Source organism: Macaca fascicularis, chromosome X, assembly GCF_037993035.2.
Source record: "Macaca fascicularis isolate 582-1 chromosome X, T2T-MFA8v1.1".
NCBI lineage: Eukaryota > Metazoa > Chordata > Mammalia > Primates > Cercopithecidae > Macaca > Macaca fascicularis.
The window spans coordinates 104,613,978-104,641,960 of record NC_088395.1 but is presented as its reverse complement, the minus strand read 5'-3'; the positions used below and the strand labels follow the sequence as shown (position 1 = coordinate 104,641,960).

Sequence of the window (27,983 nt, the reverse complement as noted above, 5' to 3'; positions counted from 1 at the left end):
TCTTCCACAATGGTTGAACTAATTTACACTGCCACCAACAGTGTAAAAGTGTTTCTGTTTCTCCACATCCTCTCCAGCATCTGTTGTTTCCTGACTTTTTTTTTTTTTTAGTGTTTGATTTTATTTTTCCATTAAAAATATGTTCAATGGTGGCAATATTTATTGTGCACTGACATTTTTGTGTTTGTGTGTCTGTGTGTGTGTGTGTGTTTTTAAATTATACTTTAAGTTCTAGGGTGCATGTGCACAACATGTGGGTTTGATACATAGGTATGCATGTGCCATGTTGATTTGCTGCATCCATTAACTCATCATTTACATTAGGTATTTTGCCTAATGCTATCCCTCCCCCAGCCCCCCACCCCATGACATGCCCCAGTGTGTGATGTTCCCTGCCCTGCGTCCAAGTGATCTCACTGTTCAATTCCCACCTGTGAGTGAGAACATGCTGTGTTTGGCTTTCTGTCCTTGTGATAGTTTGCTGAAAGTGATGGTTTCCAGCTTCATCCATGTCCCTACAAAGGACACGAATTCATCCATTTTTATGGCTGTGTAGTATTCCATGGTGTATATGTGACACGTTTTCTTAATTCAGTCTATCATTGATGGAGATTTGGGTTGGTTCCAAGTCTTTGCTATTGTGAATAGTGCTGCAATAAACATACGTGTGCATGAGTCTTTATAGTAGATTGATTTATAATCCTTTGGGTATATACCCAGTAATGGGATGGCTGGGTCAAATGGTAATTCTAGTTCTAGATCCGTAAGGAATCACCACACTGTCTTCCACAATGGTTGAACTAATTTATACTCCCACCAACAGTGTAAAAGCATTCCTATTTCTCCGCATCTTCTTCAGCATCTGTTGTTTCCTGACTTTTTAATGATTGCCATTCTAACTGGCATGAGATGGTCTATTCAGAGATTCAATTTCTTCCTGGTTTAGTCTTGGGAGGGTGTATGTGTCTAGGAATTTATCCATTTCTTCTAGATTTTCTAGTTTATTTGTATAGAGGTGTTTATAGTATTCTCTGATGGTAGTTTGTATTTCTGTAGGATCAGTGGTGATATCCCCTTTGTCATTTTTTATTGTGTCTATTTGATTCTTCTCTCTTTTCTTCTTTATTAATCTTGCTAGCAGTCTATCAATTTTGTTGATCTTTTCAAGAAATGAGTTCCTGGATTCATTGATTTTTTGAAGGGCTTTTTGTGTCTCTATCTCTTTTAGTTCTGCTCTAATCTTAGTTATTTCTTGCCTTTTGCTAGCTTTTGAATGTGTTTGCTCTTGCTTCTTTAGTTCTTTTAATTGTGATGTGAGGGTGTCAATTTTAGATCTTTCCTGTTTCTCTTGTGGACACTTAGTGCTATAAATTTCCCTCTACACACTGCTTTCAATGTGTCCCAGGGATTCTGATATGTTGTATCTTTGCTCTCATTGGTTTTAAAGAACTTATTTACTTCTGCCTTAATTTCGTTACTTACCCAGTAGTCATTCAGGAGCAAGTTGTTCAGTTTCCATGTAGTTGTGTGGTTTTGAGTGAGTTTCTTAATCCTGAGTTCTAATTTAATTGCACTGTGGTCTGAGAGACTGTTTGTTGTGATTTCTGTTATTTTACATTTGCTGAGCAGTACTTTACTTCCAATTATGTGGTCAATTTTAGAATAAGTGTGATGTGGCTCTGAGGAGAATGTATATTCTGTTGATTTGGGGTGGAGAGTTCTGTAGATGTCTGTTAGGTCTGCTTGTTGCAGAGCTGAGTTCAGGTCCTGGATATCCTTGTTAACCTTCTGTCTCATTGATCTGTCTAATATTGACAGTGGGGTGTTAAAGTCTCCCATTATTATTGTGTGGGAGTCTAAGTCTCTTTGTAGGTCTCTAAGGACTTGCTTTATGAATCTGTGTGCTCCTGTATTGGCTGCATATATATTTAGAGTAATTAGCTCTGCTTGTTGAATTGATCCCTTCACCATTATGTAATGACCTTTCTTGTCTCTTTTGACCTTTGTTGGTTTAGTCTGTTTTATCAGAGACTAGGATTGCAACCCCTGCTTTTTTGTTGTTTTCCATTTGCTTGGTAGATCTTCCTCCATCCCTTTATTTTGAGCCTATGTGCATCTTTGCACATGAGATGGGTCTCCTGAATACAGCACACTGATGGGTCTTGACTGTTTATCCAATTTGCCAGCCTGTGTCTTTTAATTGGGGCATTTAGCATGTTTACATTTAAGGTTAATATTGTTATGTGTGAATTTGATCCTGTCATTATGATGTTTGCCGGTTTTTTTGCCTGTTAATTGATGCAGTTTCCTCATAGGATCAATGGTCTTTACAATTTGGCCTGTTTTTGCAGTAGCTGGTACCGGTTGTTTCTTTCCATGTTTAGTGCTTCCTTTAGGAGCTCTTGTAAGGCAGGCCTGGTGGTGACAAAATCTCTCAGCATTTGCTTGTCTTTTAGGATTTTATTTCTCCTTTACTTATGAAGCTTAGTTTGGCTGGATATGAAATTCTGTGTTGAAAATCCTTTTATTTAAGAATGTTGAATAATGGCCCCCACTCTCTTCTGGCTTGTAGGGCTTCTGCAGAAAGATCTGCTGTTATTCTGGTGGGCTTCCCTTTGTGGGTAACCCGAGTTTTCTCTCTGGCTGCCCTTAACACTTTTTCCTTCATTTCAACCTTAGAGAATCTGACGATTATGTGTCTTGGGGTTGCTCTTCTCAAAGAGTATCTTTGTGATGTTCTCTGTATTTCCTAAATTTGAATATTGGCCTGTCTTGCTAGGTTGGGGGAGTTCACCTGGATAATATCCTGAAGAGTGTTTTCCAACTTGGTTCCATTCTCCCCATCACTTTCAGGTACACCAATCAGATGTAGATTTGGTCTTTTCATATAGTCCCATGTTTCTTGGAGGCTTTGTTTGGTTCTTTTTGCTCTTTTTTCTGTAACCTTGTCTTCTCTCTTTATTTCATTAATTTGGTCTTCAATCACTGATACCCTTTCTTCCACTTGATCGAATCAGCTATTGAAACTTATGTACGCATCATGAAGTTCTCGTGCCATGGTTTTCAGCTCCATCAAGTCATTTAATGTCTTCTCTACACTATTTATTCTAGTTAGCCATTCATCTAATCTTTTTTTCAAAGTTTTTAGCTTCCTTGCAATGAATTTGAACATCCTCCTTTAGCTTGGAGAAGTTTGTTATTACCAACCTTCTGAAGCCTACTTCTGTCAGCTCGTCAAAGTCATTCTCTGCCCAGCTTTGTTTCACTGCTGGCAAGGAGCTGTGATCCTTTGGAAGAGAAGAGGTACTCTGATTTTTAGAATTTTCAGCTTTTCTGCTCTCATTTCTCCCCATCTTTGTGGTTTTATCTACCTTTGGTCTTTGATGTTGGTTACTTACAAATGGGGTTTTGGTGTAGATGACCTTTTTGTTGATGTTGGTGCTATTCCTTTCTGTTTGTTAGTTTTCCTTCTAACAGTGAGGTCCCTCAGCTACAGGTCTGTTGAAGTTTGCTGGAGTTCCACTCCAGACCCTGTTTGCCTGGGTATCACCAGCAGAGGCTGCAGAACATCAAATATTGCAGAACAGCACATATTGTTGCCTGATCCTTCCTCTGGAAGCTTTATTCCAGAGGGACAGCCACCTATAAGAGGTGTCTGTTGGCCCCTACTGGGAGGTGTCTCCCACTTAGGCTACACAGGGGTCAGGGACCCACTTGAGGAGGCAGTCTGTCTTTTTTCAGAGCTCAAATGCCGTGCTGGGAGAACCACTGCTCTCTTCAGATCTATCAGACAGGGACGTTTAAGTCTGCAGAAGTTGTCTGCTGCCTTTTGTTCAGTTATGCCCTACCCACAGAGGTGGAGTCTAGAGGCAGTAGGCCTTGTTGAGCTGCAGTGGGCTCTGCCCAGTTGGAGCTTCTCAGCTGCTTTGTTCACCTACTCAAACCTCAGCAATGGCAGATGCCCCTCCCCCAGCCAGGTTGCCATCTCGCAGATCAATCTCAGACTTCTGGGCTAGCAATGAGCAAGGCTCCGTGGGTGTGGGAGCTGCTGAGCCAGGCATGGGAGAGAATCACCTTGTCTGCCAGTTGCTAAGACCTTGGGAAAAGCACAGTATTTGGGTAGGAGTGTCCTGATTTTCCAGGTACTCTATCACAGCTTCCCTTGGCTAGGAAAGGGAAATCCCCTGACTCCTTGTGCTCCGGGTGAGGCAACACCCCACCCTGCTTCAACTCGCCCTCCATGGCCTGCACCCACTCTCCAATCAGTCCCAATGAGATGAACCAGATACTTCATTTGGAAATGCAGAAATCACCCGTCTTCTGTGTTGATCACACTAGGAGCTGCAGACTGGAGCTGTTCCTATTTGGCCATCTTGGACCCAACTCTGTTTCCTGACTTTTTAATGATTGCCATTCTAGCTGGTGTGAGATGGTATCTCATTGTGGTTTGGATTTGCATTTCTCTAATGACCAGTGACGATAAGCTTTTTTTTTCATATGTCTGTTGGCTGCATAAATGTCTTCTTTTGAGAAGTGTCTGTTCATATCCTTTGCCCACTTTTTAATAGGGTTTTTTTTTTCTTGTAAATCTGTTTAAGTTCTTTGTAGATTGTGGATATTAGCCCTTTGACAGATGGATAGATCACAAAAATTTTCTCCCATTCTGAAGGCTGTCTGTTCACTCTGATGATAGTTTCTTTTGCTGTGCAGAAGCACTTCAGTTTAATTAGATCCCATTTGTCAATTTTGGCTTTTGTTGCCATTGCTTTTGGTGTTTTAGTCATGAAGTCCTTGTCCATGCCTATGTCCTGAATTGTATTACCTAGGTTTTCCTCTAGGGTTTTTATGGTTTTAGGTCTTATGTTTAAGTCCTTAATCAATCTTGAGTTAATTTTTGTATAAAGTGTAAGGCAGGGGTCCAGTTTCAGCTTTCTGCCTATGGCTAGTCAGTTTTCCCAACACCATTTATTAAATAGGGAATCCTTTCCCCATCACTTGTTTTTGTCAGCCTTATTAAAGATCAGATAGTTGTAGATGTGTGGTGTTATTTCTGAGGCCTCTGTTCTGTTTCTTTGGTCTATATATCTGTTTTGGTACCAGTACCATGCTGTTTTGGTGACTGTAGCCTTGTAGTATAGTTTGAAGTCAAGTAGTGTGATGCCTCCAGTTATGTTCTTTTTGCTTAGTCTTGCTTAGTCAAGTCCAGCCTTGGCTTAGTCCAGTCTTGGCTATATGGAATCTTTTTTGTTTCCATATGAATTTTTTTCCCAATTCTGTGAAGAAAGTCAATGGTAGCTTGATGGGGATAGCATTGAATTTATAAATTACTTTGGGCGGTATGGCCATTTTCATGATATTGTTTCTTCCTATCCATGAGCATGGAATGTTTTTCCATTTGTTTGTGGCCTCTCTTATTTCCTTGAATAGTGACTTGTAGTTCTCCTTGAAGAGGTCCTTCACATCCCTTGTAAGTTGGATTCCTAGGTATTTTATTCTCTTTATAGCAATTGTGAATGGGAGTTCACTCATGATTTGGCTCTCTGTGTATTATTGGTGTATAGGAGTGCTTGTGATTTTTGCACATTGATTTTGTATCCTGAGATTTTGCTGAAGTTGCTTATCAGTTCAAAGAGATTTGGGGCTGAGACAATGGGGTTTTCTAAATATAGAATCATGTAATCTACAAACAGAGGCAATTTGACTTCCTGTCTTTCTATTTGAATACTTTCTATTTCTTTCTCGTGCCTGGTTGCCCTGGCCAGAACTTCCAACTCTATGTTGAGTAGAAGTGGTGAGAGAGGGCATCCTTGTCTTGCACCAGTTTTCTAAGGGAATGCTTTCAGTTTTTGCCCATTCAGTATGATATTGGCTGTGGGATTGTCATAAAGAGCTCTTATTATTTTGAGATACATTCCATCAATACCTAGTTTATTGAGAGTTTTTAGCATGAAGGGCTGTTGAATTTTGTTGAAGGTCTTTTCTGCATCTATTGAGATGATCATGTGGTTTTTGTCATTGGTTCTGTTTATGTGATGGATTACGTTTATTGATTTGCATATGCTGAACGAGTCTTGCATCCCAGGGATGAAGTCAACTTGATCGTAATGGATAAGCTTTTTGATGTGCTGCTGGATTTGGATTGCCAGTATTTTATTGACAATTTTGAATCAATGTTCATCAGGGATATTGGCCTGAAATTTTCTTTTTTTGTTGTGTCTCTGCCAGGTTTTGGTATCAGGATGATGTTGGCCTCATAAAATGAGTTAGGGAGATGCCCCTCTTTTTTCTAGTGCTTGGAATAGTTTCAGAAGGAGTGGTACCAGCTCCTCTTTGTACCTCTGGTAGAATTTGGCTGTGAATCTGTCTGGTCTGGGATTTTTCTTTGATTGGTAGGCTATTAATTACTGCCTCAATTTCAGAACTTGTTATTGGTGTATTCAAGGATTCAGCTTCTTCCTGGTTTCATCTTGGGAGGGTATATGTGTCCAGGAATTTATCCATTTCTTTTAGATTTTCTAGTTTGTTTGCATAGAGGTGCCTACAGTATTCTTTGATGGTAGTTTGTATTTCTGTGGGATCAGTGGTGATATCCCTTTATCATTTTTTTCTTGTGTCTATTTGATTGTTCTCTGTTTTCTTCTTTATTAGTCTGGCTAGCAGTCTATCTATTTTGTTAATCTCTTCAAAAAACCAGCTCCTGGATTCATTGATTTTTTTGAAGGGCTTTTCATGTCTGTATCTCCTTCAGTTCTGCTCTGATCTTTGTTATTTCTTGTCTTCTGCTAGCTTTTGAATTTGTTTGCTCTTGCTTCTCTAGTTCTTTTAATTGTGATGTTAGGGTGTCAATTTTAGATCTTTCTTGCTTTCTCCTGTAGACATTTAGTACTATTAATTTCCCTCTAAACACTGCTTTAGCTGTGTCCCAGAGATTCTGATATGTTGTATTTTTGTTCTCATTGGTTTTAAAGAACTTATTTACTTCTGCCTTAATTTCTTTACTTACCCAGTAGTCATTCAGGAGCAAGTTGTTCAGTTTCCATGTAGTTATGTGGTTTTGAGTGAGTTTCTTAATCCTGAGTTCTAATTTGATTACATTGTGGTCTGAGAGGCTGTTTGTTATGACTTCCATTCTTTTGCATTTGCTGAGCAGTATTTTACTTCCAATTATGTGGTCATTTTTAGAATAAGTGCAATGTGGTGCTGAGAATAATGTATATTCTGTTGACTTGAGGTGGAGAGTTCTGTAGGTGTTCGTTAGGTCCGCTTGGTCCAGAGCTGACTTCCAGTGCCTGAATATCTTTGTTAACCTTCTGTTTCATTGATCTGTCTAATATTGACAGTGGGCTGTTAAAGTCTCCCACTATTATTGTGTGGGAGTCTAAGTCTCTTTTTAGGACCCTAAGGACTTGCTTTATTAATCTGGGTACTCTTGTGTTGGGTGCATGCATATTTAGGATAGTTAGCTCTTCTTGTTGCATTGATCCGTTTACCATTACGTAATGCCCTTCTTTGTCTTTTTTGATCTTTGTTGGTTTAAAGTCTGTTTTATCAGAGACTAGGATTGCAACCTCTGCTTTTTTTACTTTCCGTTTGCTTGGTAAATAATCCTCCATCCCTTTATTTTGAGTCTATGTGTGTCTTTGCACGTCAGATGGGTCTCCCGAATACTGCACACTGATGGGTCTTGACTCATTTTTCAATTTGCCAGTTTGTGTCTTTTAATTGGGGCATTTACCCCATTTACATTTAAGTTTAATATTGTTATGTGCGAGTTTGATCCTGTCATTATGGTGCTAGCTAGTTATTTTGCCCATTACTTGATGTAGTTTCTTCATAGTGTTGATGGTCTTTACAATTTTGTATGTTTTTGCAGTGGTTGACACTGCCCATATTTAGTGCTTCCTTCAGGAGCTCTTGTAAGGCAGGTCTGGTGTTGACAAAATCTCTCAGCATTTACTTGTCTGTAAAGAATTTTATTTCTCCATCACTTATGAAGATTAGTTTGGCTGGATATGAAATTCTGGGTTCAAAATTCTTTTCTTTAAGAATGTTGAATATTGGCCCCCACTCTCTTCTGGCTTGTAGGGTTTCTACAGAAAGATCTGCTGTTAGTCTGATGTGCTTCCCTTTGTAGGTAACCCGAGCTTTCTCTCTGGCTGCCCTTAACATTTTTCCTTCATTTCAACCTTGGTGAATCTGACAATTATATATCTTGGGGTTGCTCTTCTCGAAGAGTATCTTTGTGATGTTCTCTGTATTTCCTAAATTTGAATGTTGACCTGTCTTCCTAGGTTGGGGACGTTCTCTTGGATAATATCCTGAAGAGTGTTTTCCAACTTGGTTCCATTCTCCCTGTCATTATTCAGGTACACCAATCAAATGTAAGTTTGGTCTTTTCAAATGGTCCCATATTTCTTGGAGGCTTTGTTCATTCCTTGTCATTCATTTTTTCTCTAATCTGCTCTTCATGCTTTATTTCATTAAGTTGATCTTCTGTCTCTGATATCCTTTCTTCCACTTGATTGATTTGTCTATTGATACTTTTGTATGCTTCAGGAAGTTCTCATGCTGTGTTTTTCAGCTCCATCAGATCATTTATTCTATTTAGCAATTCCTCTGACCTTTTTTCTAGACTGTTAGCTTCCTTGCATTGAGTTGGAACATGTTCCTTTAGCTCAGAGGATTTTGTTATTACCCACCTTCTGAAGCCTGCTTCTGTCGATTCGTTAAACTCATTCTCCATCCAGTTTTGTTCCCTTACTAGTGAGGACTTGTGATCCTTTGGAAAAGAGGTGTTCTGCTTTTTGGAATTTCCAGCATTTTTATGTGGGTTTTTCCTCATCTCCGTGGATTTTTCTACCTTTAGTCTTTCATGTTGGTGACCTTTGGATGGGGTTTCTGTGTGGATGCCTTTTTTGTTGATGCTGATGCTATTTCTTTCTGTTTGTTAGTTTTCCTTCTAACAGGCCCCTCTGTTGCAGGTCTGCTGGAGTTTGCTGGAGGTCCACTCCAGACCCTGTTTGCCTGGGTATCACCAGCAGAGGCTGCAGAACAGCAAAAATTGCTGCCTGTTCATTCGGCTTGAAGCTTCATCCCAGAGGGGCACCTGCCAGATGCCAGCTGGAGCTCTCCTGTATGAGGTGTCTGTCAAATCGTGCTGGAACGTGTCCCCCAGTCAGGAAACACAGGGGTCAGGGACCCACTTGAGAAGGCAGTCTGTCCCTTAGCACAGCTTGAGCACTGTGCTGGGAGATCCGCTTCTCTTTTCAGATCCAGCAGGCAGGAACATTTAAGTCTGCCAAAGCCGCCCCCACAGCCACCCCTTCCCCCAGGTGCTCTGTCCCAGGGAGATGGAAGTTTTATCTATAAGCCCCTGACTGGGGCTGCTGCCTTTCTTTCAGAGATGCACTACTCAGAGAGGAGGAATCTAGAGAGGCAGTATGGCTACAGTGGCTTTGCCAAGTTTCAGTGGGCTCAGCCCAGTTTGAACTTCAAGGCGGCTCTGTTTACACTATGAGGGGAAAACTGCCTATACAAGCCTCAGTAATGCAGACACCTCTCACCCCAGCAAGCTCAAGCATCCCAGGTCATCTTTAGACTGCAATGAAGGCAGCAAGAATTTCAAGTCAGTGGATCTTAGCTTGCTGGTCTCCATAGGAGTGGGATCTGCTGAGCTAGACTACTTGGCTACCTGGCTTCAGCCCCCTTTCCAGAGGAGTAAATGGTTCTGTCTCTCTGGCATTCCGAGCGCCACTGGGGTATGAAAAAATACTCCTGAAGCTAGCTTGGTGTCTGCCCAAATGGTCACTCAGTTTTGTGCTTCAAACCCAGGGCCCTGGGGGCATAGCCACCAGAGGGAATCTCCTGGTCTGTGGGTTGTGAAGACCATGGCAAAAGCATAGTATCTGGGCTGGAGTGCACGGTTCCTCATGGCTTCAATTGACTAGGGGAGGGAGTTCCCTGACCCCTTGTGCTTCCTAGGTGAGGCAATGCCCCACCCTCCTTCACCTTGCTCTCCGTGGGCTGCACCCACTGTCTAACCAGTCCCAGTGAGATGAACCTGGTACCTCAGTTGGAAATGCAGAAATTACCCACCTTCTGCATTGATCTCGCTGGGACCTGCAGACCAAAGCTGTTCTTATCGGCCATCTTTCCAGCCCTACTCCTTTTATGTTATTTTTACAGATGAGGAAACTGAGGCTTGGTAAGAGAGAGCATTTTGGTCAAAGCTGCCCAGCTAGTAAGCAACAGAACCGGACTTAAAACCCAGACTGTCTGACTCCAGAGACTGAGTTCCTAACTAATACATGACAATTATTTTTAGAGCATATAGCTAAATAAGTGGCACTGTCAGTAAATATTTAAGAATACAGAAGAGGAAGAAAATTTTTCCTCTAGGCTAAAAATTATATATATATATATATATATATATATATATATTTGAATGTGAATTTTCATTAATATGTAAAGTTCAGTGGTACTTTGGAGCAAACAAGCTTGATATATTAAAATGGAAACTTGAAAATAAAACCATTAGAATATGAACATTTGCATTACAAAGGTTTATTTGCTTTACAAAGAATCATCACAGAGTGCTGGCTTCCACAGTACATATACTAAAAACAATCATCGCAAGTTTCCTTTAAGTAACAGTATTCTCCATTGTGCTCAGAATACAATTGGCTCCCTCCCCACAAAGTAAAGAAAGAAATTCACAATGAATATACAATGTTTCAGTAATATGACTATTTTATACAACAGGATACAATTTTACCAAATTTCATATGCAAACTCTGAGGCTTTTAACAATACCAAATAGATAAGAAAAAATGAAAAACTTAGTAATAATCTTATCTGACTCCCTCATTTTATAGATGAGAAAATGGAAGCTCAAGAGAAGTGATTTGGCCAGAATTTTACAGTTAGTTAGTTGATGGCAGCTTCATTAGTGGTTTGCAAACCCCATGTTCTTTGTCTTCCCATGCAGTTTCTTTAAAACTATACTGCCTCATTGTTCTTTAATAAGAAACAAAAATAACATCAATACATGTTAGGTAACATATACTTACTTCTCTATTGTTATAATGCATGGACATATGTGATCCTAAATACAAGAAGATTAGGAAGCAATGAAGTATCCCATATTTACTTGGAAACTCCTATTGCAACAACTCGTTTCATGTGTTTCTCTCACATCCAATTTCTCTCACCTTCTTAGGGTCTCCATTCATATGTCTGAAAACTAAGAGGGCATTTGGTTGGTTCTATGACTACATCCCTTTATCAGTGGACTCTCACATGTTTCAAACGTGATGTCAAATATATGTAGTTGCTTTACGTAAGTGATTCAGAAAAGCTTTCTCTACTAATTCACCAGGCCTGATAGAGTTACTATATACATTATTAGCGTAATACTTATAAAAGGTTAAAGGTGAAACTGTCTATTTTCACTCCTGATTTCTCTGGAGCATAATATAAGCAGTAGATAGGTGAGGTATGAAAATAAGTTATAAAGTCCCAAGAAGAATTTTCACATGGATGGTCATAGATGAAGTATAAGCACTGACTCTCTTGAATTGTGGTGGATCTAATAGCCTATAGTCTATGTGACTGGAATTTCTATCAAGTCAATATCCAGTCCTCACTCTTAGGGGTGTTTGACTGGTACCATTTATATTTTGGTCTGGTTCATTAAACATATAATTTATTGGTTATTAAAATGTCCTGCAGTATTTTTCCATTACAGAAAAATATAAAAAGTGATTTATGCAGCTTGTGTGTAAATTGATACATGTCATAAAGACAAGAGTAGCAATTTGTTTCCAAACAGTACTTCTTTACTATCAGAACCGGTTACAGCTTTCAAAGCCTAATCACATAGAAAACTTGATTAAATCTGCCAGTTGTATTGGTTTGTATGCAAAATGCTCCCTTCATAAAATCTATTGCTCTAGATAGTATGTACTACTCTTTTAGCCTTTGGTCACAGGATGTACCTGTACAAATTGATACATAAAAATGGACCTATCAAGGAAAGGAAGGATTCTTGGCCCACATGAGGTTACCTATTTCATGCTTTATTTCCCCAGCAGTCATTTCTAGCAGCAGGGCAGACAAAACTGAAGACAAATGGTGAATCAAAGGAAGGACAAAATGAAATGAAAATGAAGGACAAAAATGATAAGATATTTGCAAGGAACATCTCTTTCATGTTATATCTATTGATCATAAACAAAAATCCAAGCCCAGGAGTTATGGTTCTGGATCATCAAACCTCATCTTGACTCAAAGTGACTGCCAGAAATATTCTTCCCCAAACAGCAATGTTTGCTTTTTCTAAACAGAATATTTCGCACCATAAAATAAAGCATGCTCATTTCAGGAAAAGGTCAACTATGGCTGAAAATTCCTTACATTACTAATGACTTTTTCAATCATATTTCTCCTTTGAATACATATGGTTTCTTTCCCTCTAGAATGTCATTTACTTGCTTTTAGCTTCTCCCTTGCCTGCAATGCTAGAGCTATGCACACCATGATTCTAAGACTAAATCACATGCTTGTCATTTCAGAGTCATTAATTTCAGTAAATAAGCATGTGTTGGGTTTTAAATATTCTATTATCAAATTCACCATGTATTTGGTGCTCTTTTACCCCCAAATAATATTTTGGGGAGAATTTTAATATCACTTAGACACCATTATCAAAAATGAATGGTAGCAATGTTCTTAAGAGCTTCAAATTCTGCTACTTCACCTTCTACAGCCATAAACTCATTCACGCTACCCATCCTAATGGGGCTAGATTAATGAAGCTTTCAAAAGTGCAACATTTGGTGAAAATTAGAGAAGTACCTGAAAGACTGGTTATTTGAAAATTCACTAGCAAATGAGGTTGTGATTTTGGCTGCTGACCAGCATGTATGTAACACCCTTCTGTATTACTTCTAATATGCACCACATCCAAGTGTCTAGCATCCACACTAATGGAAGGGAGCAATAAAACAGATAATATGAAGTGGTAGGTGATTTACTGATTTCTTTATTAACCTAAGGAGTAGAGAGAAAGGGGTGTAGGAGCTGCCACAAGAGAAAAGTGCAACTTATTTTTTCCTTCTAAGGGTAGCCATAAGAAAAAAATCAAATATAAATAATTTGTCTCTGAAAATTGCCTACCTTGCCCATTACCTACTTTCCCCATGACCTAGTATCTTTGTTAATCTTCTTGCTGTTGAGGATGCCCACAAGGCTATTTCTCTTGTTCTCCCCAAAGAGCCTACTCCTCTGCACATATCCTTGCTCTCTTACCCATCCAAAATCAAGCCATGCTTTCTCTGTGTTACATTTCATTTGGTCACTTATGCTTTCCAAGGTAACATAGCACACATGCTGCCATTCTACCCCCCAAATGCCCATGGCAGACCACAATAGTCAGGTATTCCACTTTTTCTCACTAGGCCCAGAGTCAGCCTCAGAGCCTTTCTCAACAGTCCACACAGTCATTACTATTTCAATGAAACAAAAAACGTATATGATAAAAATTAGGTTATTTGAATACAAAGATACGTTTATAGTTTGATAAAGGGTATCACAAGTTTTAGCAGAGAATCACTAGACACATTTCCAATAAAGTAAGAAAGAAAATACAAGTGTTTTTACTATTGCTGCAGTTATGTAGCATTGGAAGGGTGACAATGACAAGTAAAGCATTCTGAAGTCTTCATGTAGTTCAGGTGGAGGGTAACAATGTTGACAATTTTATAATTTGTTTGGTTTAAATAAGCATGTTAAAATAACTAGGTAGCTACTAATTTTTAAAATGAATCAATCCAAAATATTACAAGAAAGTAGAAACAAAGGAAATAGAAAAAATAGTACAAATAGAGAATATGTAAGATAATTTATATACATCTAGTTACTCAGTAGGTACTACAAATGTAAATGGACTAAACTCTCAAGCTAAAAGGCAAAGATTGTTACATAGACTTTTAAAAATATCCATTTATACACCTTTTAATAGAGTATACAGAAATATTAATGTTAATAGATGAAAACATTATACTATGCAATTGTAACTCACATAAAGTGGCTCTAGATACATTAGTACCAGATAAAACAGACTTTAATTTTAAAAAAAGACAACCTTGTACTAAAGATAATTTAAAAAAGAAAAAAACTTTGTACTAAAGATAAATATGGTCTCTACATAATAACAAAGGCTTGATTTTCCAGAAAGATAAAACAATTCTAAAGTTCTTTTAATCAAGTAAGATAGCTCCCAAAACATAAAACAATAACAGATTTACAGAGAGAAGTTGAATAATATATCACCATTATGAGGGCTTTCAAAATAAGCCTTTCAGTAATTGACAATTTGGATATATTAAAAATTAATGGGATGTGGAAGATTTGAACCATACAATTAACAAGCTTGATCTAATGGACATAAATAGGATATTGTACCCAACAAGTATACAGTATACATTTTTTGTAAGCGTACAAGTCACATTTAAGAAAACTAACCACAAGCTAGGTTATAAGGATAGCTTCAACAAATTTGAAAGGAGTGTTATCATATAAACAACATTCTTTGAATATTCCATAAGTAAGTGAAAAATCACAAACATTTTGATATATAACAAGAAAAACTCATTTATCAACAACTAAAGACAAACAAATTCTAAACAGCTCATAGGTCAAAGAAGACTTTATAACGAAAATGAGAAAATACAACTAAATGAACACAAAAACATTAGGCATTCAAACACACAGGATTCACTTAAAGTGGTATTTGGAAGACATTTTATAGCCTTAAAGTGGCATATTATGAAAGAATAAAGGCTGAAAATAACAATTAAATTATTCATATCAAAAACTTCAAAAATAATAACTAAATAAATCAAAGGAAAATAGAAAAATGAAGAGTAGTATTTAATGAATTAGAAAACACATTTACAATAAAGACCAACAGAGATATAAGTTGCTTCTTTGAAAATATTTTTTAAATGAAAAACTTCTAATGGAATTAACTAAGGAAAAAAGAAAGAGAGAAAGGGCAACAATATTAGGAGTGGAAAGAGGATACCTATAGATGTTGATTTTAAACAGATAAGATAGTGCACAATTTTTTATAATAAATTTGAAAACTTGAATGAATGAGTAAATTTCTAGAAAAATATAATTTATCAGAAGTTACTCAAGGAGAAATCAAAAACCTGAATAACCCTCTATCTATTAAATAAATTTGGTTTATAGTAAAACAAAACAAAACAAAAACATCAAAAAAAAAAAAAAAAAAAAAAAAAAAACTTCCAATGAAGAAAACACCAGGACCAGGCTCTAACAATTTCCAGAGAAATGCCAAAAAACAGATTATTTCAGTCTTACTCAAAGTCTTCCATAAAATACCAAAGGCAAAACCCTCCTAATTTATTTTGCAAGGCCAATGTAGCATTTATATTAGAACCAGACAAGAAAAGTTCAAACAAAAGCTTGTATGCTTTTGATGCGAATGTACTTTGTTCCCGCTACTTTACATAAAAAAAGAATGTTGACCTTATGGATGAATAATGATATCAGTTATCTCATTTATGATTTATGATAACTTTAATTTCAAAAATAGAAAAAAAATAAAGTGGTAAACGTAAGACCAAGTTCCAGTAGGGGTATCATATGACAGTGAACAACAACAACAAAAATGCTCTGTAATTTTATTAGATAATGGTGATCAGTTCCCTCTTTCATTCCCCACAGTCGTTAATTCAAACTTTTAATGCTATGCTTTTCAAGTTCACTTCCTCTTCTTTGCCTCCTGCTTTCACTTCCTTTTTTCAGAGATAATACAGAAGTCATTGAGTCTAAAATCTCTCAATATTATTTCCTCCCCAACACTTATTTATATCTGTACATAATCTTAGCCTCTCTCCTCCCATTACAGAAAAAGCAACTGTACCGTTTCCCATCTCCTCCATCACTTCATTCCATCAATTATTCCCATTTTGTCCTGTGTCTCCAACATTGCTATTTCCATTTGTTCTTTTTCAATTTAATAACATCATCATCCACCCACTCAGGCAAGTTAAAACATGAAAGAAGTTCCTGACACCTCACTCTTCCTTGCTCTCCCCCTTCCAAATCTGCACAATAACCAAGTCTTCTTGCCAATTATATCCCTTGAATATTTCTCACATTTTCCCTTTCCTTTCATTCCACTGCCACTCTCTTGGTTCAGGCCTTCATCATCATTCATTTCTAGACTGATACAGTGCCTCCTAATTAATAGCATAGCTCAGAAAAAAAGCATGAACCTTGAAGTCAGTTCATATTCAGATACCAACAATATATTTTACTGCAATTGTGACTGTAGGGAAATTAACCTCTTTAAACCTTATTTTCCCAGCTGTAAAATGGAGATAATAATGCTTGTCAGTAAGTGTTATTGTAGTGATAAGGGGAAATTATTAATATAAAACATTTAATACTATACCTTGCACATAGTAAGCACTCAAGAAATATGAACTCCTTGTCTTCTTATAACTTATTCTCCTCCAGCCCCTTTGCTACCCTGCCATGTGACTTTAACAGAAATCTGATATGTCACTTCCCTAATGAAAATCATTTGGTGGTTTTGGTTTGACCGCATGTTCAAATTCAAACTCCATTAATTTAGGACATACAACTCTTCACAGGTTGACTCTCTACTCATATCTTCACTCATGCTTCAAATTCATGAGCTACTCGAAGACACAAAGGGAATTTGTCTTATCCATCTTTAAATCTCTAGGGTCTAACAACAGTGTTAGGTTCAAAATAAAGATTGTCAACAGATGATAATCTTTTAAAGAGTGCAGCCATCTGGTCTGGTTTGTCAAAGCTGGTCCACATTTATGTTAACACTTCAACATTCTCCACAAATTTCTTAAGTTTAGCAACTTGTGATGAAATATGCCACGTAACACTTTCACTTAAGAACTTCATACCATATGGGCCTAGTAGTTCTAATAATGACCTTATTTCTGACATGTCAGAATATTTCTCTGCATTGAATGTTAATTCATTTTCTGTAGGTAATTTCACAAAGGCTTTAATTGCAGGGAAATAAGCTATATGATCATAGTTGACTCATCTTAACAAAGTTTCCAAATACCAACTTCCGTATAGACTCATAATGATTAGTTCTCCATAACTGCCTAAATGTTGTGTTTGTTGAAGAAGAATATCATTGAATACTCTTATAATATCCATCTACATGTAGTTTTACATTGGCTGGAGTATGGTCATGTGTGCTCTTACACCTGTTAGAATCTCTGATGGCTTTGCATTTTGTGTGTGGCTCAATTATACATAATCATCCCAACAATTAACTTAGTAAAGAAGATTTCCAGATGGGAAGTCAAATATTCTCATGGAGTAAAGGTATGTTTCCATAGCACCATGTTTGAGACACAATTTATAACTCAGAAAGTGCAGTGTGTAATTTGTCAACTTTAGTTACAACCAGCCTGTTTTTCTTCATGTTCTTAATGCCTGGTTTCCCCCTTTCAGGTTACCCTTTCTTACTAGTCTGTTTTGTTTTGTTTTGTTTTGTTGATTTCTTATTCACTGCTTGACTGGTGGTTTTGGCATAATACTTGGGCGGCACTGGTCACTAAGGGTACACTGTTCTGTGCAAATATCTGTGATGATATTTCAAGCTTGTTTTGCCATTTCATCTAGAAATATATTACATAAGGGAAGACTACATTCTCCAATATGATGTAACTCTGCTGCACACAGTTCATGAATGCAAATGATAAAATAAGTGCAATGTAGTGAAAATGCAGTTCAGTATCTTGACTGAGAAAGTAACTCCAAACACTGTTAAAGCATCTTCTCAAGAGCATGACTATAAAAACAAAATATGTAGAGCTTTGATGTTTTAAGCAACATTTCCACCAAAGAATCTATTTTTGGTATGAAAACATTATTGTATTCATCATGTTTCCAAGTTCTCTGTGATCTGAAAGGCCAAGCGAAGCCTTAAAGACACTAGTATATGCCTGTAACCTAAACCAATCTAATCTCATTCCTCTGAAATCAAATACTTCCCCATCTTCGACTTATTTTACATTTACAAAGGTCATAGTGTTAACAACAGAGGACGTGATGCTTGAGTCATCTTCCCGGCAAACGGAAAGGTTCTGCATGAGTTCAGTGAGGACAACAACATCAAACCCAGAAAGGTACTGCATGTAATACCTTTGCATTACAGGTCCATATTTTAAAACATTTCCCAAACTAAATACCATAAAATTGCACAACATTAAAAATAGTAAAAGACTGCTTAGTATTAGAAGCAGACCATTTCCTGAAATTCTAAAACCAGCAGCATATGTTGTTGCTTGTATAAAGCCTAGTGATATTTTTAGACTAAATTTCATGGTGCCCTGTTGACATTAGCACAACCATTGTACTCTGGTGTATAATAAACAATCTTAGAGATTTATCAACTATTAATACAAATGTTAGTCCTTAACCACTTTTTATATGTTTTAAATTTTGAAAATTCAAGTGTACCTGCCATAACATAAAAATAAACATTAGACTGTATCACAAAAAAAGATACTTTTAAAATACAGAATACATTTTTTCATTCAACGACATGTCTAACTTTTAAATGAAATCCACTTCCTAACTATAAACTAGTTGATATTTGGAAATTCCTTGAGTGGATTTTGATGGAAGATAGAAGTTGCTATTAAATTTTTTTCAAATGACACTTCTGTTTTGACATGTTTGTTATTTTGTGATCACAAGCATCATCGGGTTTTGATTTACTCTGAAGTTTCTTAAACTGACAGGATAATATCATGCCTTAGGAAAATTGTATCTAAGTTAATCATGAAGAGATGGATCAAAGGGAAATCAATGGCATGTAATGCAAGAGTCAAACAAAAAGCAACATAAAAAACATCTCAAATAGCTTAATTTTATGTGATAATCATGGTAGTATCACTTTGTATTTAATAAGGACATTCCTTCCAAAGATGTTAAAGTTCTTTTAATGTATTACCTTGTTTTTACTCACAAAATCCTTGGGAGATAAAGGAAAATTATAACTTAGGTAAATAAAACTTGCTTTGGACCCTCGACATTTTTTGTTTTTAAATGTCAAATATTTCTGTTTTTACCATACTCATACCACTAAGCACTAATGATGAAAATTTTACTACTAAACATGTTGCTAACAGTATATATTCATGGTCACCGCTGATCGCTAAACAATCTTGATTGTATCTCTGTGGTGCGCAGATCTTCTTTTCTGTCTTCCTGCATTTTCTATAAATTCATAGTTAGATCTAGAGGTTTGATCTAATTTAGATTCAGTTTTTATATTAAGATAAATGTCTTAGATAGTGCTGTGTACATAATACCCACTGCCATTGATGATCATTTCTCAGATTCATTATTTTATCAAGGGCTTGAAAATTTACAATATTCTAATTACATCAACAGGAAGCTTTGTTTTAAAAATATACATATAAACATGCCATTCCCCTGCATAAACTTTTTCAATGTCCACTATTGTTGGGATAAAATCTAAATTCCGTAACATAGATTATTTAAAGTGTATCAACTGGCAGTTGTTTATCACTTCTGTCTTATATTGTGTCACTCTCTGCCTCACACTTTAGGCTTCAGACATGCTGCTGACCTCTTTGCGGGTTTCTGAATGAACCTTACTCTGGACCACTTTAGGACATTCACATTTGCTGTATCCTTTGTCCAAAATTCTTTCCTCTCACTTCCAACTTCACCTGGCTAACTTCGCATCATTTTTTATGCCTCCGTTTAAGTATAGCTTCTTCAGGAAGACCTTCCCAGAAGTCCAAAACTATGTTAGCGCAACCTGTTTTTTATATATATATATGTATGTGTGTGTGTGTATATATATATATATACACACCTATTGCAACCGTATTTATTGACCTGTATTTACTACACTTTTGACACTTGTTTGAGCTGTGTCCTCCACCCTCCATTTTGTTCATCACTGTATCTCCAACACCTGAAGAGTTCCCAATACATAATATGTGCTCAGTACTTGTTAAATCAGCTTATGTCACTAAGATATCAGCTTTTGTTTTTAAATTGATAATATTATGATCTTATAAAGCACTTTTTGTATGTCAGCACATTAAACACCACAACATCCCAATGAAGACAAAAAAGACTTCATTGCATGTCTTCTCTTCTGCTTCTGTGAATTAGGGTTGTAAACATAGCTACTGTGACATTCTGTCATCTTGAATTAATACGGTCTGAAATATCTACTTATTTATCTCCTCTGTTTTGTGTCTGGGATTCTAACATCTAAAAGAGCCCTAAGACCAAAATCAGAAGTGTGAAAGATTTATATTGTATAACCTAACTTAATTCTATCTTTTTTATCTAAATAGGAAGATACCACCCCTGTTTTCCTATTTCAGCATCAATGCCTTCAGGAAGACTTCCACGAAGAGAATTGATAATACCTTCCTCTAAGCTATCTTTGAACTTCGTTATTACTTACTTCTGATATTATGCATAGCATTTTTTATCTACATCACTGTTAAACCTGCTAAACTGTGATCCCTATGCAGATATGTACTAAATGTTATTAATATTTCTACATATTTAATGTTTTTAAATTGTGTATTAATATTTGATAATATTCTAGCATATTTAATATTTCTACATACTAAATGCCTAACACAGTGCCTGACACATAATAGATTCTCAATTCATTATTGTTGAATCATTGACATGAAATAATGTGCCCTCTTGTCTAATTAATTCCCACATAATGAAAGATGGTTAGTTAAATTTGTTGTGGTGGTGGCAGAGGTAGGGTGATGTTTACCCTGAAAAGGGAGTGGAATCAGGACTCCTGGTCAAAATATAACAGTAAGACAACTAAGTATTAAAATGTTGCATCTCAAGGAGGTCTGGAATAGATGATGGATTGAATATAGGAAACTGATTTTAATGCCCCTCAAAACCCCACTAAAAATGGAGGGAAAAATTTGTTCATAACAAAAATCCTGAAGACTGAGAAGAACATTAGAAGAAATAACAGCAACACAATTTTTTGAAATAGAAAGCAGATGGATTAGTGTTAGTTGACTTAGGTTGACTTAGTTAATTGACCTAGGTAGAGAACTCAGCCAGCAGTGGAGAAAGCTGAGAAATAATTCAATTTACAATCCAGTATACCCATAAAGCCTGGAAATTAGCAACACGAGATACCTTTGGAACTGAGAGAGTTCAGGAAAAGAGAGCTAAAATTAGGAGGTTTGGATGAAATTCAGTTTAATCTAGAAAGATCCTTTCCCTTGTTCCAGAGCTAGGTAACTGTCTTTCCCCTACCCTGCAGATGTTTGAAAGATTATTCTACAGCTTTGGGGAAAAAATAGAGAGTCACTGAACTGGAAGACCTAGACACTTTAACTAAAACAAGGTGATTAAGCAACCATATGCATAATAAACTGGATGCTTCCCTCACTTAGTGTGCAAAACACTGCAAGCCGGTCTTCCATTCTTCAGGCAAGAGACTGGAAAAGTCTTCTATGGAGAAACTATGAGCCCGAGAAGAAAAACCTGAGTATACAGACACCAGGGAGCTCCCAGCGAACAGTCCACTCACACACCAAGTAAACCAGCTATAGCCACAGGCTCTGAGTTACACTCAGCACTTTTGAACATGAACAGATGTTGAAGAAAAATTTTCAATTACATTGTTAAAGTATGGTAAGGAAGACCTTATTCAGGACCATCATGATAGGTATAAGGATCACTACAACGGGATTTTGCAGTGTGGGAGAGAAGTTGGGCTCACCTTCAAATACAGTATGGGAATTTATAGCCAGGGAGCCCAGTGGAGGCCAGTAGACGGAAAATTACTAAGACGGAACATCAGGGGTAAGGGAGATTCTGGCTAAACTGACCTAATAGTATTCTTGCTGAAGACAGGCCAAGGTGATCAGACATCACCTGGGAGATGGTGGACAATGACGAACCCAGTCAGATACTGAAGACTACCAAATATCAAGACTGGGTGATTCTTGCTAAACTGACTTAGCAGGGTTCTTTGCTAAAACTGGATTTTACAAGGAAGTGCACAGATAGGCCTAGAAGAAGTTTCAGGAGCCTGACTAAAGTTCGGCCAAGCAAGGGATCCTTGTCAACAAGCAAGAATTGCCATATACTGAGGAAAGTACGCAACATAGAAGTTAAAGACAAAAATAAAAAATTAAACAATAAACAGAAGAAAGAAACTTGAAGGAAATGGAGACTGTGCAAGGAGAAGAAAACTTTATAAAACACTCAGTGATATACTCAGGTAAAGTATCATAGAGGTGAGACACGAGAACAGAAAGAATATCCCTTTAATGAGGAATATTCAGAGAAAAAATGAAATAACTTTTAGAAATTAAACAAATAACCAATAAAATGTTTTATGTAAAAATCTAAAGATTGTTATTTTTCTAAACTTTATGATATTCATGGTGTCTGTTAGCTTTTTAGTACTTGTGAATTTTGTCATTTATTCTCTCATTCTAAACAAATATCCCCATTTTTATCAGACATCTTATTTTGTTTTTTGTAATTTTATATTCATTTTCCTGAGGAAGGTCCCCAAAATTGTATATGACCTTCAGGCCCCTCAGAACTTGTGCCCATTCCTGATGGCAACCTCATCTTTTCAGTTGCTCACATCTAACCATTGGCTTTATTCTTGACTCTCCTCTTTCTCTAACCCTACATTCAATCTATCAGGAAATCTTGTTGGCTCTGCTTTCAAAACATAAGCGGTGGCCACTGCTACCACCCTGGTGCAAACCACCAACACCACTTGCCTGGATTCTTGCAATAACCACTTAATCTGTCTTCTTGCTCTCACTTTTGCCTCCCTACTGTGTATTCTCAACACAACGAAACAACAGCCAGATAATTATCTTCTTAAAACTTAAGTCAGATAATGTAATTTCTCTGCTCAGAATCCTCCCATGGCTCTCCATTCATTTGAACTGACTCTACATTTCTTCTCTGACCTCCCATGGAATTATTTACTCTTTAGCTCACTCTTATCCAGTCAGACTGACCCCTATATTATTCCTAAAAGATAACAGGCTTGGCTGGGCACAGTGGCTCACACCTGTAATCCCAGCACTTTGGGAGGCGAAGGCGGGCAAATCACAAGGTCAACAGATCGAGACCATCCTGGCCAACATGGTGAAACCCTGTCTCTACTAAAAATAAAAACATTAGCTGGGCTTGGTGGTGCACACCTGTAGTCCCAGCTACTTGGGAGGCTGAGGCAGGAGAATCGTTTGAACCTGGGAGGCAGAGGTTGCAGTGAGCCAAGATCATGCCACTGCCCTCCAGCCTGGTGACAGAGAGAAACTCCGTTAAAAAAGAAGAAGAAGAAGAAGAAGATAACAGGCTTGATGTGCCCACCTTATGGATTTTACACAGCTGTTTCCTTTTGCTGATACTATCCAATTATCTGCAAGACAATCTCTCTAACCTCTTTCATGTCTCTGCTTTAATGTTCCTTTCTTGAGGAAGACTATCCTAGCCATCCTATGTAGAATTCTAACCCAATCCACCCCTGCTCCATGGCCTGGCACTCTTAAACTCATGTTCTCTGTCCTCTGTTTAATGGCACTTTTCACCTTCTATTTTACCTTCTTATTGTACGTCTACTCCCATTGAATGATGACTACTTACAAGCACGGATTTGGTTATGTTCATTGTTATATCACCAGCACCTAAAATAGTGTCTGGCACATAGAAGGGGTTCAATAAATCTGTGATTAATTTGAATATAACACAGATACAGTCATGCACCACATATAGACATTTTGGTCAACAACAGACCACATATCATGGTGATCGCATAAGATTATAATGGAGCTGAAAAATTTCTATCACCTAATTGACATCATAGCTGTTGTAACATTGCAGCACAGCACATTACTTTTCCTATGTTTAGATACATAAAAACTTGCCATTGTGTTACAATCACCTACAGTATTCAGTACAGTCACATGTTGTACAAGTTTGTAACCTAGGAACAATAGGCTTTTCAATATAGCCAAGGTGTGTAGTAGGCTGTACCTTCTAGGTTTGTGTAAATATACTCTTTGGTCTTCACACAACAAAATCACCTAAGGATGCATTTCTTAGACTCTATTCCTGTTATTAAGCAACACATGACTGTATATTAATATGCATACATATATACATGCTGTGAAGATATATTACACACACATAATGTGAATGTATGCAGTATCCCTGGATGAATACATAAGTAAGAAATAACATTGGCTGCTTCTGAAAAGAAGAGCTGAGCATCAGCAGAAGAAGGTGGAAAGAATGCTTTTCACTATATGCTTTTTTTGTACACTTTGGAATTTGAACCATATGAATGAACTACCTTTTCCATAAGTGAATCAAGGAACAATTGAAGTTGAATTTCATAATATGGCTTTCCTTTCCATAATAAGACCCTAGAAATATCATGGATTTCTCAAACTCCCAATCTTTGTACTATTATGTAAATGTGGACAAAGTTATTTAAAACACATGTATAGGAGTCAGTGGGTCATTGAGAAGCACAGACTACTTGGTCCTCAAAAAAAAAACTTGGCTACAATAAGATGAACATGTACTTTGGAATCAAGTGCCTGAAATATTAACACAATTCAATACATATTAATAAATAAAAAAGAAAAAATCATGAAATTAAATATATAGCATTATTCTATTTATATTTTAAAACATCTCTGTGTGTGATGTTTATGCATAAAAAATTCAGAAGGAGGGAGCTTTCACATTTTAATTTTTTTTTAGTTTTTTTGAAAGTCATTTCAAACTTAAAAGTTGCAAAACTTAAAATGTACAAAATACTCACATATCCTTCACATAGATTCACCTCTTAGCATTTTACCCTATTTGCTTTATTGTTGGCTTTTCCCTGCCATATTCATATACATCTACATATATTCACAGATGCACACACAGACATATGTACACACATGTATACACACAACATTTTTTTCTGCACTGTTTGAATGTAAGCTGCATGAGGCTCTGCACTTTTAAATACTGCAGTGAGTATCTCCTCTAAATTGTAATATTTTTCTTATGTTACCACAGTACAGTTGTCAAATTGAGGAAATTTAACAAGAAAACAGTACACTTCCCGAATCTACCAGCCATATTCCACTTTTTCAGTTGACCTAATACTTTCCTATGTAGAATTGTATCATTCTGTGTTGTTTTACCAGGAACATAGATTGCTTTTATAATTTTTAAAGCAATGTAAATTGTTTTAATTATCTAGTGAAGAGAAATAAGCAAAATACCCCTCAAAATTTAACTTTTTGGGCCTCAGGTTTTGAAATCATTTCTTTTCGTAGAGTCACTATACATATATAGGTCTGATGCAGAACTGCTTTCTTTTTCTAGAAAGCTACTAGTTATTCTCAGCTACTTCATATTTCTGACTATAGATCAGAATGATGAGCCGTGCTGAATCCTGATGCAGCCTCACACTTAAAGAGCCTTAGTCAAAAAAGGTAGGGTTCTTTATCAGCACCCTCTGTAATCTCTGAAAGAGTACAGAATCTTCCAGTCAGATCAGAAAGATCCTTGAACTGTTTTCTTTTTTGCTTTTTGTTTTCAAATTAATTCTAAGAAGCTAGTTCTGTTGTCTCGACATATTAATTGTGTTGTTTCTCCTTTCAGAGAAAAAAAAGCACTAGCCCTTAAAAGAATACCAGAATCCATTCCTCTGAGTCTTTCTTTCAAGTATTTGTAAATCAATTTCCCTTCACTCTCCTCTAATTCCTGTGGTGCGCAGGCGCCAGCACTTCCACAACAATATCTCAGTAATGCACTAGATCACTGCCTCCTCAACATAATCACTGGAGGGCCTGGGCAGTCTACTGGAACCAGATAGAGGCAAAACATTAACAGAGATTAAGAAATGTAGTTTTCCTTGAAAAATGACTTTTGAAAATTTTATAAGTATGCATAAGTATTGTGTAGAATTAAAGAAAGTCTTGGTTTTTAAATTTCTTTTAGATTGAAAAAGCTGTTATTTTTTTTTCTAAAATAAATAAAGCAAATTATTGACTGCAACATTTAAAGATTAATTGAATTTATTTTGAGTAAATCGTGCAGGGCTTAAAACTCCTACAACATAAGCACCTTATTGAGCAAAATAGTTTTGAAAATATATTCATAGAATCATTAAGAATGTGTTTATTGAGCCATTTGAGGATAATCAGTAAAATCACTAGCCATTTTTACAAAACCTTACATCAGAAAGTGAAGACTATAGTCACCAAAAAGACATTATTATCACAATTTAAAACTCCATATATATAGCATATATTAGCTATTTTCATTAGGAAAAGTATTCTATTATCTATACAGCATATAATACAGATTAAAGACATTAGGGCAAGTTTTATAACATTATACTGATAGAAAAAATAAATCTGAATTTAACCACCTAGAAAGTACTCTACTGAACCATAGCACAGTGGGTACCGAAAGTGGAAAATAATGTTGAAAGCAACTGAGTGCTTATTGCTGTCTTCAGTGGGGAATGACAATATGTAATCCGGAGATTTCCCAGCATTAGCAAGACACTCCACAGTAGGGGGATTGGAAATGGGAGCAATAAACAGTTAACTGGAGTATGCTGTAAGGCATTTTTAAAGACCAAGAACATGAGACTTGGCATATTAATAACTCATATTATAGCAACCCTGCAGGTGAAAATGAAGCCTGCAGATGACTGCTGTTTCTCTTCCAATCCTACCCCAACTTTTTGCCAGTGCTCCTTGTCTTAACCTCTGTTATGGAGCAGAAAGAGAGGCTAGGATGAAGGAAAAGTGAACTGACGGAAAGGTAAGGGTAAAATATTGAGTGATATTTCAAAAGGCTTGCTTTGGATTCTTTGGATTTGAGGAAACTTATTTTTCCCCCAACAGTGACTACAAGGATGCACATTAAATTCATAGATGATAGTACACTTAAAGGTAGGTGTCCAAGTCCTGCTCAGAGACAGAGAAAGAAATCAGGAATACCTAGATGAACATAAAAATTATGGAAAAAATTTTTACTTGTATAATCCTGCTCCTGTCACCCCATCCCACCACCACTCCCCCATAAAATATTTTACCACTGAAAAAGGTGAAGAGCTACCTGCAGTAAATATTTCTCACCATAACTGTAGAAGGTATTCACAGCACACCTTTCCAAGTCCGATGCTAGAATTTGAAGAGGGACACATGGAGGAAGTAGAATAGAAAGTGTTTTTAGAGGGGGACAGTTTAAGTAAGTGCTGGGTGATATAGGTGAGGTAGAAGGTGCATTCTAACATTTTTCTCATTAAGGAATTTTATTACTTAAATTCAAGAAGTTATATGCCAAGCCTCTCTCTTTTCTGAGCTACAATATGAGTATTTTTCATCGTGTTTCATCCATAGGCTGATTCTGTTAGCAAGGGTGGCAGAGAGATACGTTTCTCATTCAGCCTCCAGTTTGGTTTCTATTTCTGGTTCAGAGGCTGTATGGGGGAACTAGGCAAAAGAAGAATGAAGTAATTGGTAACTTGTATTTATCTTTTTTTTTAAACTTATATTGTTTTTTATTTTCAATTCCTCCAACATTTTATTTTCCATCTAGGGAAATATCCTCAGACTGAGATGATAATCTCATAAATCTCTTTTATCAAACTTCATAGGAGAATTATTATTTGTTTCTCTGGTATCATTTATTCTGCTTTACTCTTCAAATATGGAAAGAAATTTTCAGTGAAACAATTTGAAAAAGAACCACTTTCGGAATATAATATGACAACTATGTTTTCTATGTTTACCAAAAATTTCAAATAAACAGCCCCCTCATTCACCAGAATCCTCAAATTACATAAACATTAAAAG

The 27,983-nt window shown here is 36.7% G+C and overlaps 1 pseudogene; it reads right to left on the bottom strand.

Annotated features, from left to right (window-relative positions):
* Positions 1-16,779: 16,779 nt before the first annotated feature.
* Positions 16,780-18,419, bottom strand: LOC102128950 (nck-associated protein 1 pseudogene; annotated as a pseudogene).
* Positions 18,420-27,983: the final 9,564 nt, after the last annotated feature.